The sequence below is a fragment of the Lagopus leucura genome, unplaced genomic scaffold, assembly GCF_019238085.1.
Source record: "Lagopus leucura isolate 7727_CA_CO unplaced genomic scaffold, USGS_WTPT01 Super-Scaffold_100018, whole genome shotgun sequence".
NCBI classification, from domain to species: domain Eukaryota; kingdom Metazoa; phylum Chordata; class Aves; order Galliformes; family Phasianidae; genus Lagopus; species Lagopus leucura.
This window is the reverse complement of record NW_024962272.1, coordinates 134,424-148,952: the sequence shown is the minus strand read 5'-3', so window position 1 is coordinate 148,952 and position 14,529 is coordinate 134,424. Positions and strand designations below refer to the sequence as shown.

The 14,529-nt window shown below is 39.4% G+C and overlaps 1 protein-coding gene across 3 annotated transcripts in view; it reads right to left on the bottom strand.

Moving 5' to 3' along the window:
* Nucleotides 1–13,295, bottom strand: part of JAK2 (Janus kinase 2) — an 87,505-nt gene extending 74,210 nt beyond the window's left edge. For 2 of the 3 annotated variants that reach the window (XM_042877330.1, XM_042877325.1), the window contains exon 1: nucleotides 13,197–13,295. The gene's annotated coding sequence lies outside the window, so the exon portion shown is untranslated. Of the gene's footprint in view, nucleotides 1–11,899; nucleotides 11,984–13,196 lie in introns of all 3 variants that reach the window. The other variant, XM_042877326.1, reaches the window with a different exon arrangement.
* Nucleotides 13,296–14,529: the final 1,234 nt, after the last annotated feature.

The following is a 14,529-nucleotide window of genomic DNA, read 5'->3' as shown; positions in this document are numbered from 1 at the left end:
AACAGTTCTAAATTCCTATCACAACTCAACTCCTCTATTCTCAAAGTGTCGGCCCCATTAAAATTTGAAATAACATAACAGTATTTCCAGCAGCTGTAATAACCAGTAGAATAATTAAATGTATGTGAAAAGTTAAGATCAAGAAGATGCATGCAAGTGCTTGCATTGTCTGCATTTCCCATGCAGAGCCACTCATCAACCCACACTTTATTGTACTCATCTGTCATGTCTTTTTGTTATCCATAACACATACCTTCCTATCATCCCCCCTCCATTTCAGACTAAATGCAAGTTTTTGTCCAGTCTACTGCCAAGCCACCTGCCAGTCTCCCTTCCTTCCAGACAAATATTGATTCTTCTGATCCTCCACTTTAAATTCTAATCACAATACCACACCTTTCCCCACAGACACAAATAGAGTTGAGTCTACTTGCAGTCTATTTTTCACAAGCAACGTGTTTTTAATACTAACAAATCAAAAATATCTCTTTCCTCAAAACCATCAACAATTCTCCTTCAATTGAATATTGATTTTCCAGATTTCTACCAATTTTAATACAGTTATATTACAAGCTGGTCTACAATATATCTAGCATATAGTTTCTGATCTTAACATTTCTTTTTCATAACTGTTTGTTTGGGTTATTTTCTTCCTATTTTCCCATCCAGGGAGGTGCACTCACAATTAACTGGCAAGTTTTACCTAGGAAGAAAGAGTCTTCTGTCCCAGATGACAGATAACAGAAAACTGAAGATGCTGAAGTCTGAAGAAAGACAAGAAGGTTTTTCACAAATGTAAAGTGAAAGTCTAAATATCTGGCTCTGAAGTTCTAAGTAGCTCAGACCTTGACTGCTGTTGAGATCAGAGAATTGCCTTAAAAACCACTTGATTCTTTTATTACAGGGAGAAGGGGAGAGAGGAAAGAAGAACAAGAACCAATAAATGGTAGGAAAGAAAGGGGAAAAAGCACAGTATGGTGAGAAGGCAAAGAAACAGTCAGGTGTTCGGAGGGATAAAGGGACAAAGCTGTTTACATACTTACTTCCTTCTTACTGTAAGCCATTTTGTTTCCTACTGAGAATCCTACTGAGTCTTTACTTCTGCCTGTAAACTCACTTACTGTTTCACTGTTGCAGCCACAGTATTTTTGCTGTTGTAAATTACAAGAGATTACTGTGGGAAAAGACAACTCCTTTTAACACAGTGTAGAAAACACAGGCACTCAGAAGCAGTCAAGATGAACTATATTCTCCCCACAGCAGCTTTGATTGAGACTTTTCTCATTTATAGGCTGAAAACAGTTATGTGTGGTGCAATATCATTCATATTAGAATGTCTGTTTATGTAATGTTGTAAGAAAGATTTTAAAGATCTGCAATGTAAGCTTACTGAATGAGTCCTCAGGTTTATTTGACTCTGTTGCTGCCTTTTACATTTTTTTTTTTGCAGGGAGACTCGTGGGGGGTTTTTTGTTTGTTTGTTTTGTTTGTTTTTACTCCTTCAGTCTCTTTTCTTGTCTTCAATGTGTTATCAGGAAGGAAGATTTGCCATCTTAATCACCTGAAGGCAAAAGGTTGCCCATCAGTTTTATTTGCATTGTTTCATTTCTCCATAGGACTAAAGAGTAACTAGAAATAGTGATAGGATGAAAAAATACTGTGGTAAAGAACTAATAAGTATTCTAAATTGTTATAATGAACAACAATTAATTAACAATTAAATGAGAATTAATATTTGCTTTAACTAGAAATAGGCAAAGATAGTTTCAACTAATAACACCATAAGGATAATACAAGCATACTTACTGCTTCAAAATGGATTTATTTCTCAATGGAGAAGAATTAAGACAAGATATTTGCCTAAACAATTAAATATGTGGTTTTTTTTTTTACATTTCTTCTTGCTCCTTTTGCACTTCAACAGTCAGAAAAACAGCCTAATATTTTAGCTCATTTTCACTTGATAAAGGAAGGACAGCAACACGAAATTTAGAAAGCAATATAAAACAAAAGTAGAAGGCAAGTGTTTTACATACTCGAGATTCTTGAGTTCAACAGTAAGTCTCCTAGCAATAAAATAATTTTATCAATACATAACATCAATAGAGCAAGTTTTCATTAAACAAGGATGGTAAAATCATTAAAAGATGCATAAAAAGGAATACTGATTTGTCATGCATTTATGTTGCTTGAGGAAAGAAGTTTACATTCCACAATTACCTTATTTCTACTCTATTAGTACAAAAATGGACTGCAGAACTATGAATAGAAATGCAAATATAAAATAAATGATTTGTTAACTCAAGAATTAAAGATGGTGAAAGAACCACCTGCATACCCTTGACACTAATTCTATATAATATCCCATTAAAAAAAAAATAACATATCTGTCTCAACTGGTTGAAGTTTAATGACTTTACAAAACCAAAATATAGTATTCCAAGAGTTCCAGTTGGCTTAACAGTCCATGAATCTTAGAGAAACAGAAGGAATTTTTAAAATACTCTGATTTAAATACATCTATTTATACACTCACATAATACATATGAACTCAGTGTAATTAAGTATTCAAGTGTCTTGGGGCAAGACAGATTAATTCACTGAATTTAAATTTGCTTAATGTAGTTCTGATTGAAATTGGAGACAATGTTTATTATAAATCATTTATGATTTGCATTTGTATTTTTCAGCTGTTATTCTGCTTTTACCCACTTTAATCACGGAACCAGTCAAACAGGAATACATCGTGCTAAGTTTGATTTTTCATTAATTAAACAAGACATGTTGAGTTCTATCATCACATTTCATTTATACATAAGAAGTGTAATGTATTCAATCTAGACTTGGGGTTGTAATTAATTAGTGTCTTAACAAGCAAGTTGGCTGCAATTTTCAAGACAATGTTTTTTTAACATACTTCTGGCAAGCTACATTTGCAAAATTGAAATACAACAAAAATACATAAAAATCTAAATACAATTAAATGCAACATTTCTAAAGAAATGCTACATTATCAAATACTTTTATCAAAGCATTTCACATTTCAAACCGAGCAGTTCATAAAGAAGGAAAGCACTACAATTATGAGAACTGAACAGTTAGTTTCCGGTGACAATGTCCTTCAATGGTTTAAAACCAGTATACTTCATCTCACTGCCTAGAGGTGCGGTTGATGTCCCATCTATGGAGACTTTTAAGGCAAGGCTAGATCAGCACCTGGGCAACTTGGCTGTGCATGTCACTGCTCATTGCAGGGAAGCTGAACTAGATGACCTTTAAAGGTCCCTTCCAACTCTAGTGATTCTATGATCTTATGGGTTTTTTTATATGTAAATTTGGAGAGCACTCATGGTTTTGGGTGCTAAGAATTCCCAGACTTTATACCACTCTGGCTTTCTTTAAAATTCTGGCAACATTCATTTCTTATTTGAACTTAAAACACACTGTCCAGTCCCTGTTCCACTTCCAGCCAATCCCCAACACAAAATCATAGAATCACTCAGGTTGGAAAAGACCTCCAAGATCATCAAGTCAAACCATGACCTAACCATACTACCCTAACAACCTTCAGCTAAACCGTGTCCCTGAGCACCAAATCCAAACAGTTTACAAACACATCCAGGGATGGTGACTCAACCACTTATTCCAGTGCTTAGCAACCCTTCCTGTAAAGAAGTTTTTTCTGATATCCAACCTAAACTCACCCTGGTGCAACTTGAGGCCATTTCCCCTCACCTTGTCATCTGTCACCAGTGAGAAGAGACCAATCCAGCTCTCACTGTAAGCACCTTTCAGATACTGGAAGTGAACAATAAGGTCTTCCCTCAGCCTCCTTTTCTCCAGACTAAACAGCCCCAGTTCCTTCAGTCTCCTCGTAGAACACCTTCTCCAAGCCCTTCACAAGCCTTGTTGCCTTTTTTTGGGCCTGCTCCAGCACCTCAATATCCCTTCTGTACTGAGGTGCCCAAAACTAAACACAGTACTCGAGGCCTCACCAGTGCCAGCACTGGTGAGAAAAAAGCATACAAACTGAAAATGTTCATGGTAGGGGACAATGACATGGTCACTGGAAGACAGACTGGGCCAGTTCAACTTGAAGAACAGATGAATTCTGAAGACCTGGCAGCAGCCTCCAGAGCCTACAGGGAAGTTCTTGGAAAGTCAGAGCCTGGCTCTTCATCAAACAAGAGGTCTAAAAGTTTGAGACCGGACATAAGGAGAAACTCTGTCACCCTGAGGAGAGCCCAGCAATACAACTAAGACCCAGAGAAGATGTGATGACTATATTTGAGAGCTTTCATGACATCACCAGATACAGCTCTGAGTAACCAACCTGTCATGATCTCTTGACCAATGCTGCTTTGGGCAGGAGTTTGAACTGGAAACCTACTGAAATCCACTTCACAGTAAACTATTCTCTGATTCTGTGAATACAGTATATTTAACAAAAAAAAAAAAAAAAAAAAAATTAAATTTACGCCTTAGCAGATTTGAAGTAATCACTCTTGTTTTGTGTCTGTACATTTATCTTGGTATGCAACAGCCTTTTCCAGGCCCACACATATTTAATCCACTGTTTCAATATATGAAAAGGATGCTGGAGGTTGCTTCCTCATAAGCATTCTCAGTAAAAAACACTTCATCACAGCAAGTCAAAACAATACTAAGTTTTCCAGGCAAGGCTGATTTCCGATGTGGGGGAAGAGAAAAATAATTTGACACATTCATATGAAGTGCCAGTTTGAAGTTGAAGCTTTTCCATATTTCCTGAAAACATCTCAAGTAATCTAAACAGAAAGTTGCTCAAAGACATTTCACAAAAGTAGCAGTGAATAGTCTACAAGGCTGCTTAGCAATAAGAAACTAGAAAGATGGAACTGAGATAATGACTTTTGAAAGAAAGTTACAACATATAGAATAAGTAGCTTGGCTTGTAACTCCTTTGAAAATACCACATCTGGGCATACTGACATGTGGCTGATTTGCTCTAACATCAGGTAATGACAAACTCCAAATTTTCTTCTTAGAAGTCTGACCATAACAAACACCATAAGAAGCATGTACAGACATCAAATCATAGCACAAGGTCTTAAACAATATGACAACATATCGTCTTTTAACAAAACTATTAAAAAATATTGTAGCTCAAGTTCAGGAGCTCCAAAAATGAAAACAAACCTATGCAACCATTGACATATTACAGCTGCATCTTGCTTACAATAGCTTAAAACTCACTATGAGTCTACAGGCAAAAATATTGATAAGCAAATGGATGAGTTCTAAAACAGACAGATATGGGAAAATAATAAAACTAAAAAAACCTACATAATGGTTTAATTTGCTACATACCAGTGTTACCCTTGTAAATACTGTTTACATGCCTAAACCAGCTTGGATAGCAAGAACAACATGAAATTTAAAATGTCTTGCACAGCTCCTCTGGCTTCCAGCTGCTAAAACTTCAGCTAATTCTGCCTTATTAATGGGTTATAATCACACATGCAATACTTCAAATTGATTTGGTTCTTATACTGGGCTAACCTCATTAACCTCAACCAGACAAACACGATTTATTCTCCGTTTTGGCTCAAGTCTATTTATCACACTGCTTAAGTCAAATATGGTTCTACTCAACCTCTGCAACCATGTTGTATGGGAACTGAATCATGGCCTGAACCTCTGATTGACCACCTGAGGCGAGCAATAAGTCAGCCAGAGGAGCACAGGTGAAGGCAATTCAGCTGTGCTGCCGGAAGGGGTGGAGCCTGGCTGCATCTCTCCTAGACCCATTTAAGAGCTGGCTACCAGTGGGGAAGGATCTCTTTTGGAGATTGCTCCTCTTGGAGTCTTCCCAGCAAACCCAGGACAAGGGTAAGCTTTCTATCTATTCTTCTTTGGTGTAATAATCTGTTTTGCCTAACTTTCTTGTATATTTCTTAATTATAATATCTGTATATTCATTGATTATATATGTTTTCAGAATACTTCCTGGAATTCAGTACAGCTTCACCATTCTTTCAGTGTTGAAAACAGACAATTAGTGTGCCAGTCTCCAGTTTTCCAGGTCAAAAGGCTCTTAGAATAGAATGTCTTAAGTTTAGCCTGAGGCCTTGAAATCACTGTTTGCTGATGATAGGTTAATACAAAAGCAACCAGAATTTTATTTTATTTATTCACAAGATCCCTGATAAACAACACAGTTACAGAGGTTTATGGTAGCATAGTTATAGAGCAATTAAAAGGTAACTGCACCTATTTACACAGTTAAAATAGTTCCAAAGTCTCTAACTTTTGGAAGCCAGCTGTTGGACTGACATGCTTTATTGCCTACAGCTGAGGATCTGGGTCTTGTGCAATCCCATGTCCTCAGATTCCACAGGGAACCCAAACTTTCTTTTGTAGTTCAGTTCATTTTTGGGGTTATCCAGGATGCTGTTGCACAATAGTTTCTCTGGCTCTGCAAGCCTGTTTAAGAAGTTACCTTGATCACCCCTGTTCCTTTTTGCCACTTGTTTCAGAGATCAAAAATAGTCTTTCACTTTAGTCACAGTTATGATATAGTTCATAGCATGACCCTACAAAGAGCTGTTGTGTCTACAAAGCTGATGGAGCAGCAAATTCCAGAGTTTATGAGAGGCTGAGGAACAAAACATCTTGTGTGGCATATGCTTAGAACATCATGAAAACACAATCTTTAACTTCCTTTGAGATCCTTGGGATTTCTTGTTTTATAATTCCTCACAGAAAGGCCAAAAGGCCACTGCTCAGATTCCTATAATTTCCCCCAGTATTAAAAGTTTACCTACTCCTTGGACATCAGTGCCTAAGAAGATAGTTAAACTTTCTACTGCTTCAGAAAGCAATACCTCAAGATATCAAAACATGTAAATGGAGAAAAAAAAAAAGAAACACTACTGTTTGTTTTACTCAGTACAGAAATCAGAAAGATATGCACAGTAGATGACTGTCAATCTAACACATCTGTTGCTTAAAAACTGCATAATTAGCACTGATCTTAACTCAGAAGAGTAGGTGCTCAAATTTCACACAAGTGATCTTTGACTCTGAAAAGTACATTCTTGTAAAACTGGCTTAAGTCTGACTTTACGTGACAATTAAATCAGCAAGCACTTATGTACATATTATATGAATGTAATGTATTCTATAGTAGAATTTCTAATGGCTTAAAATGAGCCCAGAAAGAATCTGTACTACCAGCACTGCAAAGTACGTCAAAGTAGCACCAAAAATAAGATCAGAGATGCCAGTTATAATTTACAAAGTCATTTTGTACAAGAAGCACTTCTCACTATGAAATGCACCTCACATGGAGAGAGGAAATGCCTTTAGTCATTTGATGATACTGTTGAAAAACAGGCAGGCTTTTAGGTGTGCAAATCTTGGCAGCCTTAATGCAGCCACCTACAAAATGGACATAATTTGGCTTTGTGTTCAATTCTTTCAATTATGGGAGATTTAAAAGGTTCCACTCAATTCCTTTTACTCACTCCCTGTATTTTCTGAGGATAGCAATGTTTTTGCCCTCCTTACCTTTGTAGTTTATATCTTTGGAATAAGGATGGTTTTGATTCTGCTTGTCCCTGCAGGGATGCCAACTCATACAGACCAAATGCCATTTGGCTCCATCTCCAAATTTCCCAGCACACAGAAGTATATAGATGATATACAACAAACATATACATAAATGGCTTTGTCTCTCCTTTACATTTTAGCAAGCATTTACTCCCTCACTTCACAGAGGAGGGAGGTATTTCTACCCCTTGCAACTATATCACAATTAACTTATGAGCAAACATAACACTGTTACATTTTCTAGAACCAGAACTAAACTTTATAGCATGTCAAAATTCCTTACAGCTGGGAAATGCTGCAAAACAGGATTTTTGCTGGTTTTACTGCCTAATGTTGTAAACTGTACATCAACTACAGCACATAACAGACTTAATTTTATGATTTTTTTTTTCCTGACCATCATCTTTTAGCATGAATCCTCACTTGAAAACTATATTTTTTTAGAGCTTTTTGTCTTTATAACTTCAACAGTCCCCTATATATATATATATATATATATTTTTTTTTTTTTTGTAGTAGCTTTCTAAAACATCTTTTTAACTTGGAGAAAAAAAAAAGGAACCCTCCTTAATCAGAAATTAATGGTTATTTTCCAACAAGCTTTGTCTTGAAATGCTCTTGCATTAGGTTTGTAGATAAGTAAGTTTTACCAATATACTCAGAGAAACCCAGACACTGCCTGTGACCCCATCTCTATAACTGAATTCCTGAAAACAATCCCCTGATTTCATGCTGAAGTCAACAAGGTACATCTAAATGCACTTAAATAACTGAGGCCTCCAAGTATTGTTGGAGAAATGAAGGTAGAAAATATACTGTATGTTTATACATAGCAATATTTAATATGTAGAAGTAAAATACTTTTACCATACTGGAAACTCAGGAAGCAGCACTACACATCAGAAAGGAATTAAGAACATTTTGCTTTTAACTAAGAAGCACTAGCTGTTGACCAGTATTAATGGAGAACAAAAACTGAAGATTCTCATGTAAGGTATATTAGGCATGTTCTTAAAGATCAATCTATCTTGTACATGCAGAATACATATATATGTGCACATATATGCCAGGACTAAAAAGATATTAACACCATTACTCTAAAATATTAAAAGAAAAGAAATCTCAGCCAGATTCCTAGTTTTCATATTCTGTTTTTGGAAAACAGGACGACTGCAAAAATAATTAGTCTGACAAATTGATGTCAGCTGAATTCTAAACTAAGGGCAACAAAAACAAATCTGTAGGGCCAATAAATGAAAGAATATTTTTTAATTCTTAATTTACACATGCAAATAACCTTAACCACATCACTTTGAACACGTGTAGTATTTAAGACACAAGTTAAACACATTCTAAAATCCTGAAATCTACTGTAACTGTTTGAGCACAGGAGCAAGGTGATACCAGTTAAGATAGCTCCCAGGATTGTCAATGTAAATTTCACATCTAAAAGAACATACAGCTCAGGAACTGCAATAAATACCAGAACAAGTTCTAGGTGGGGATGCATACAAAGTGAGAAATACTATGCCATACACACTTACACAAGTGTGTATATATGTAGGTACTTCAAAAGTCACAGTCTGAGTAATTAATTTTAATAAGCCTGTAAAATGTTCCAGTTTTATCTGCTGGGCCCAGCAATAAAGTTGTTTTTCAACTTCCTAGTAAGCACTGAGCTGCAACTTTAAAAACAACTGTACTGATAATTAGTTAACTCAAAAGTAGACGAGGATCAAGGCATTCCAACAAAAATTGAGACCTACATAAATGAAGAGCAGAAGAAAAATAATGCTCTATGTCAACAGACAGAAACTAATAAATTCCTGAAAGAGTAACTTGCAGCTACTCCCACATGGTGGCAAACTTTGAGAAATGTAACTAACTGAACAAAACAACCAGGTTGAAGGATGTACTGATCAACAGACTGCTAAATACAGGCATACACAAGACAAGAAACAAAGTGTTCTAATGAGTAATGAATGGCATTGAAAACATTCTAATTTCACTTGTTTCTTTTTGCTTTCTTTGTTTTCTGTGATGCCACAATTCAGACAAAAGCATCTGATCTGTGGATCAAATATTAATTTTACTTGTAAATCACAGAAAGATGTGCAGAAGAAAGGATAGAAGTATGGAAGAAAAAAAATTGACTGCCAATGTGTCTCTAATACAAAGAAAAGTTCAGCTATGATTAAAAAGCAATTTTACTGGCTATTTTACTGTTAACAGTACCATGGAAATTGTTGTCATAAAAGGCATAGCTGAAGAGAAAATTTGTATCATAAAAAGACAATGTTTGTACTAATTAAACACCTGTAATTAGGCTGCACCATACAGGATTTTCTTTCCCTCCGCCCCAGAGTCAAATTTAAATATTTATGTTTGAATGTATAATGACAGCATAATCAAAATTACAGACACAGTTACCTTACAGGCAGGTTGTTCTACTTGTCTACTCAAGATGTACTTGTGTTTTCCTCCAAAGAAAACTGCTTTCTAGTACAGGATAACAAGCCAGAAATAAAGACAGCTAATTACCATAGAACTTCACATCAGCTGTACTCACAATAACACAAATGGATACAGCCTTTGTCTGCATGAATCCAATCTCTCTGCCTCCAGTGGTGCCCAACCAGAGTTGGCAGCAGAAAGTGGCATCACCCTTTTTCTTTCAGCGTTGGCCAGGTTGTGAATGACTGAGACAAGATAGCTTACACGCGTACCCTGTAGCTCTTGCCTTACTCCAGCAGTCACTTAAGTGACAGATACAATGTACTCTGTAGATAAGGAGAGCTACTAAGCAAAAATAGCACCTATATGCATGCACCTAATAGAATTAATTACAATTCTTCCAGAAGAACTACCATAAAGAAAGCTCATACTATATACTGGTTTTCATTTTGTTTTTCTGTCCCCATAGAGAATTACTAAACAGAGTAGTTAACAAAACCTCATATCCAGGAATTCAGGAAAGCTCCTCATTTACATTCCAATACATAAATCTGAAATACGTTAGAGAAATACAAATACAAGCCTGAGCTCGAATGTTGACTCAGATCTTGTTAGTCTCACTCATATTAGTCATCTTACCGGGCTCGTGCTGAGCACTCTGTGGGTGGACACACAAATTCATACAGAACCCACTGAAATTAGCACACAGCCAGGGTGAGTGACTTTTAATAGCGTTCTACTGAGTTAAATGGAAAAAACACAATTACGTATTGCCTAATTACACTGTTAATCTTTGCGTGCCTTGGTAAAAATGAGGAAGGGGCAGAAATAGGATATTTAAAACAAAAATGCTAACTTGTAAAAGCACAGTACCACTAGGATAGGGTAATTCAGGTTGAAAGATATCTCAGGAAGTCTCATCTAGTTAAACCTTCTCTTCAAAGCTGCGGTTGTTTATTTTAAAAAGCCATAAGATTGTGTTGCCTTCTTCTTTGTAAAATACTTTTTTTTTTTTTTTTTCAAAATGCCATTGAAGTAAGTATATTTCAGTTGTTTTGTGGATAATTATTTTACCCTGCCTCTTAAGTAAAGTTTCATAACTTCTGACATTAGCTGCCTTTCAGGTACATGTTAACACCACTTAGCTGATGTGTTTGTTTAGTATTACCATATATCACAGAATTGTAGGGGTTGGAAGGGACCTCTTGTTTCCAGATTCTTACGTTATATTTTCCATTCTTGTTATGTGGGTTCTTGCTTCCACTTGAGGGTCTTTCAACCAAATTTTTAAAGTATTCTAACTGTGAATTTTTCCTCTAAGCTTTTTGTTTATTTTAGGTCATACAGTAAAAATGCTCCAGAACTTTGATAAAGAAACCAATGTTAAAAGACACAACCCTGTTCAGTAACCACTGTTCTTAATAGTTCAAGCAACAGAATACCACTACCAGTACAAGATGGCAGTGACGTTTGCTTTAGTCATACTCTGTGGTCATGTACAACATCAGCACCACATCATTTGGAAATGGTTATTGTCAGTCCAATCACAAAGCTGAACAGATGTATGTGAGAGGCATTAGCAACCTCCTTTCATTTTCCATTTTGCAGTTCTAGCCAACAAGATGCTGAAATACTTTCTGTATTCTACAAACTTCTTGCTTAAGTTTCCTCTCCTAGCAGGGATTAGTGCTTCCTAGTGACATCGAGAACTCACTAACATTTATGAAAGTGAAAAAACTCTTGTAAAGAGCTTAAATTTTAGCTTTCTCTAGAAAGCATGGTACTGTTCGTAAACATTACCATTTCATTGTGTAACACTATAGTCATTAAACACAGAATTTTGTATTTGTACCTCTGGAGTCACTTGGGACTCATGTCTTCAAGCAGAAGATGGTAGAAACCATGTTGCTATGCCAAAGCCTTCAAATTATGGCCCCTGGACAGGAAACAGTAGAAAGACCTTAAGGACATCACTTGTGCTACCTGGTATCAGTGACCGTGTAGATCGAGCATTGCAAGGAAAAAAAGGTTAATCTGCATAATCAATACAAACTGCACTTTTCAACGGGGCACACAGTCCCCCTGAGATTTTCTGTTAAGATTGATTTTTTTTTTGTAAAATACAAAATTTAGAAGTATTTCTATCTCATCTGAGCTGCATATCTGTTGATTTTGATTAACAAGAGAGACAGTGAAGAGAGAGATGACAAAGGGGGGAGTGTATGGGGCAGGGACGCCAAGAGCACCGATTATTAACCAGCTGACCTGCCCTACAAAGCTACACCTGGCACTTTCATTGACTTCCACATCTTCCCAATTATGTTTCTCCCTGACAAACAACCAGAGGGAACAGCCTATGTCTCACCGGTAATAAGTGAGAAAGCTAGGTGTTACTTTCTGCCTTGTCACACAGTTTAGAGAAAAGGGAATTTGAAGACGCAGGCAAAAAGGTTAGCATTAGACTTGTTAGACTTCAGCTGTGCCAAAAACAAACAAAACCAACCTGAAGTTTCACCTGCAATTGTTTCCTTAATAATAACAGTAATAGTACGCTAGTGTACTACAATAATAGTAATAACTTCGTCCTGTGGAACGGGAATGAAATGCAGTAATTTGTAACGTACAGCTAAGGAGCCTAGAAACAACTTAAATACGATCTGACAACGAAGAGCCCCAAAGCCCCCGCGGCGCTCCTTCCCCCCGCAGCGAGGATCTTTCAACGCCTCAACTATTCTCCAGGAAGTACTCCGGGCAAAACCCAGCAGTTTCGCCGAGGCGCGGCGGCCCGAAGAGTGACGGCGGACTTCCTCTGCCTCGCCCCGCGGTCGGGCCGGCCGGCACCGCGCTGCCGGACAGAGAGGCCTCCGTGCACAGGGAGCCGTCCCGTTCCCCCCCTCTCTCGCAGGGCCTACTCGGGGCACCCGCCCCGCGCCCCGCCGCCGCCCCGGGCCGCTCAGCGTCGTCCCATCGCGCCGGCCCCGAGCGGGGCTCCGCACAGGGTTCCGCTCGGTACTCCCCACCGGCGGGACGGAGCGGAGACCCTTTGGGCGGAGGCGCAGCCCCCTCTCCGATCCGCCGTCCCCCCCGACCCCGGTCGTGGCGGCCAGCGGACAAGTCGCTGCCGGGGCGAGCGGCGCTGCCCCACTCACCCCGCGGGAGCTCGGCGGAGCGGCGCGAGCTGGCGGCTTCCCCTCAGCACCCGCAACCTCTCCATGCACAGCACCGGGGCAGACAGCACGGCGGCGTGCTGCCGAGCCGCGCTTTACCCGCTGCTCGGCACAGCCGCCCCGCCTTCCCCCCCCTTCCGTCCCTCCCTCCCTCTCTCTCTCCCTCCCTCCCTCTTTCCCTCCCTCACCGCCGCGGCGGGGAGCGGCGGGGGGCGGGGGCACCCGCTCGCGCGGGGAGGAGCGGGGACCGCGGGGCTCCCGCCGGCTGCGTCATCGCGCAGCTGCTAAGCGACGCGGGGCGGGGTTGGTGGTCGCGGCCGTTGCTCCGCGGTGCTCCTATCGTCCCGCCCTCGGCGGGCGCCGGGGCTGTGGGGAGCGGGGAGCGGGGTGTGTCCCGTGCGGCTGTTGGTCGCCTCAGGGTAGGCCCTGCGAGGCGTGGGTGTTTGTGTCTCTTACGGGTTTCCCTTCTGTCTCCCCGGTGGGGAAAAACGGGAAGAAAGTGAAGCGGGGGGCCTCCGACGAGCAGGCAGAAGTCGCAGCGGGCCAAGGCACCTTCTCTTGAGGCGGTATCTGTGCCCGCTGTTTCTGTCTTAGCTCGCAGTAAGAAGTACAACTTAGGAAAAAAAAAAAAAAAAAAAAAAGGTGGCTTTTAAAATGTTTTCTGTAACTTGTGCAGTTAGTTTGTACCTTAGTGTCTTACCCGCGCGAAGCGAATGTGCTTGGTGCTGCTTCTCAGCTCTGGGGTGGGCTGGTACAACTCCAGGCTGTCTGCTGGGGCAAGCAGGCAGGACAGAGTGTCAGTGAGGAGATGATGAGTTCGGGATAGAAGTAGAAGGAAGCCAGCACCAGAGGATTTGATCCACAGGAACTTGAAGTCGTCTTACAGAAAACAGTTGGGAGGAGAAGGGGTGGCAGAGAACTGACATTTTGATCAGAGATAATGGTGACTCAAATCCACCAGCAGACATGTGCTCTTCACTCCAAAGCAAGCTGTTACCTGCCTGCCAACATAATGTCGAACTGTCAAAGAAGATGCTGCTCTTTAAGGATGAACTTACCACTGTCATCTCTGATATATATTATTTGCTCTTAAGCGGAAGAAAATTGTTGCCTATGTCATGTAGCATCATCTTGCAGAAATCCAGGGAAATTCAGAACTGGATTTTAACTCAGTGTTCACATTACTTTGCATATTTGATTTCTTTAAATATGCAATTTACAGGATACTTGGTGGTTGTGGATTAGAAGTGATTAAATCTTGTTTTCCTCCTAGTATGTACAGCTCCTGATCTCACTGAAAGTCTCTGTGGTAATA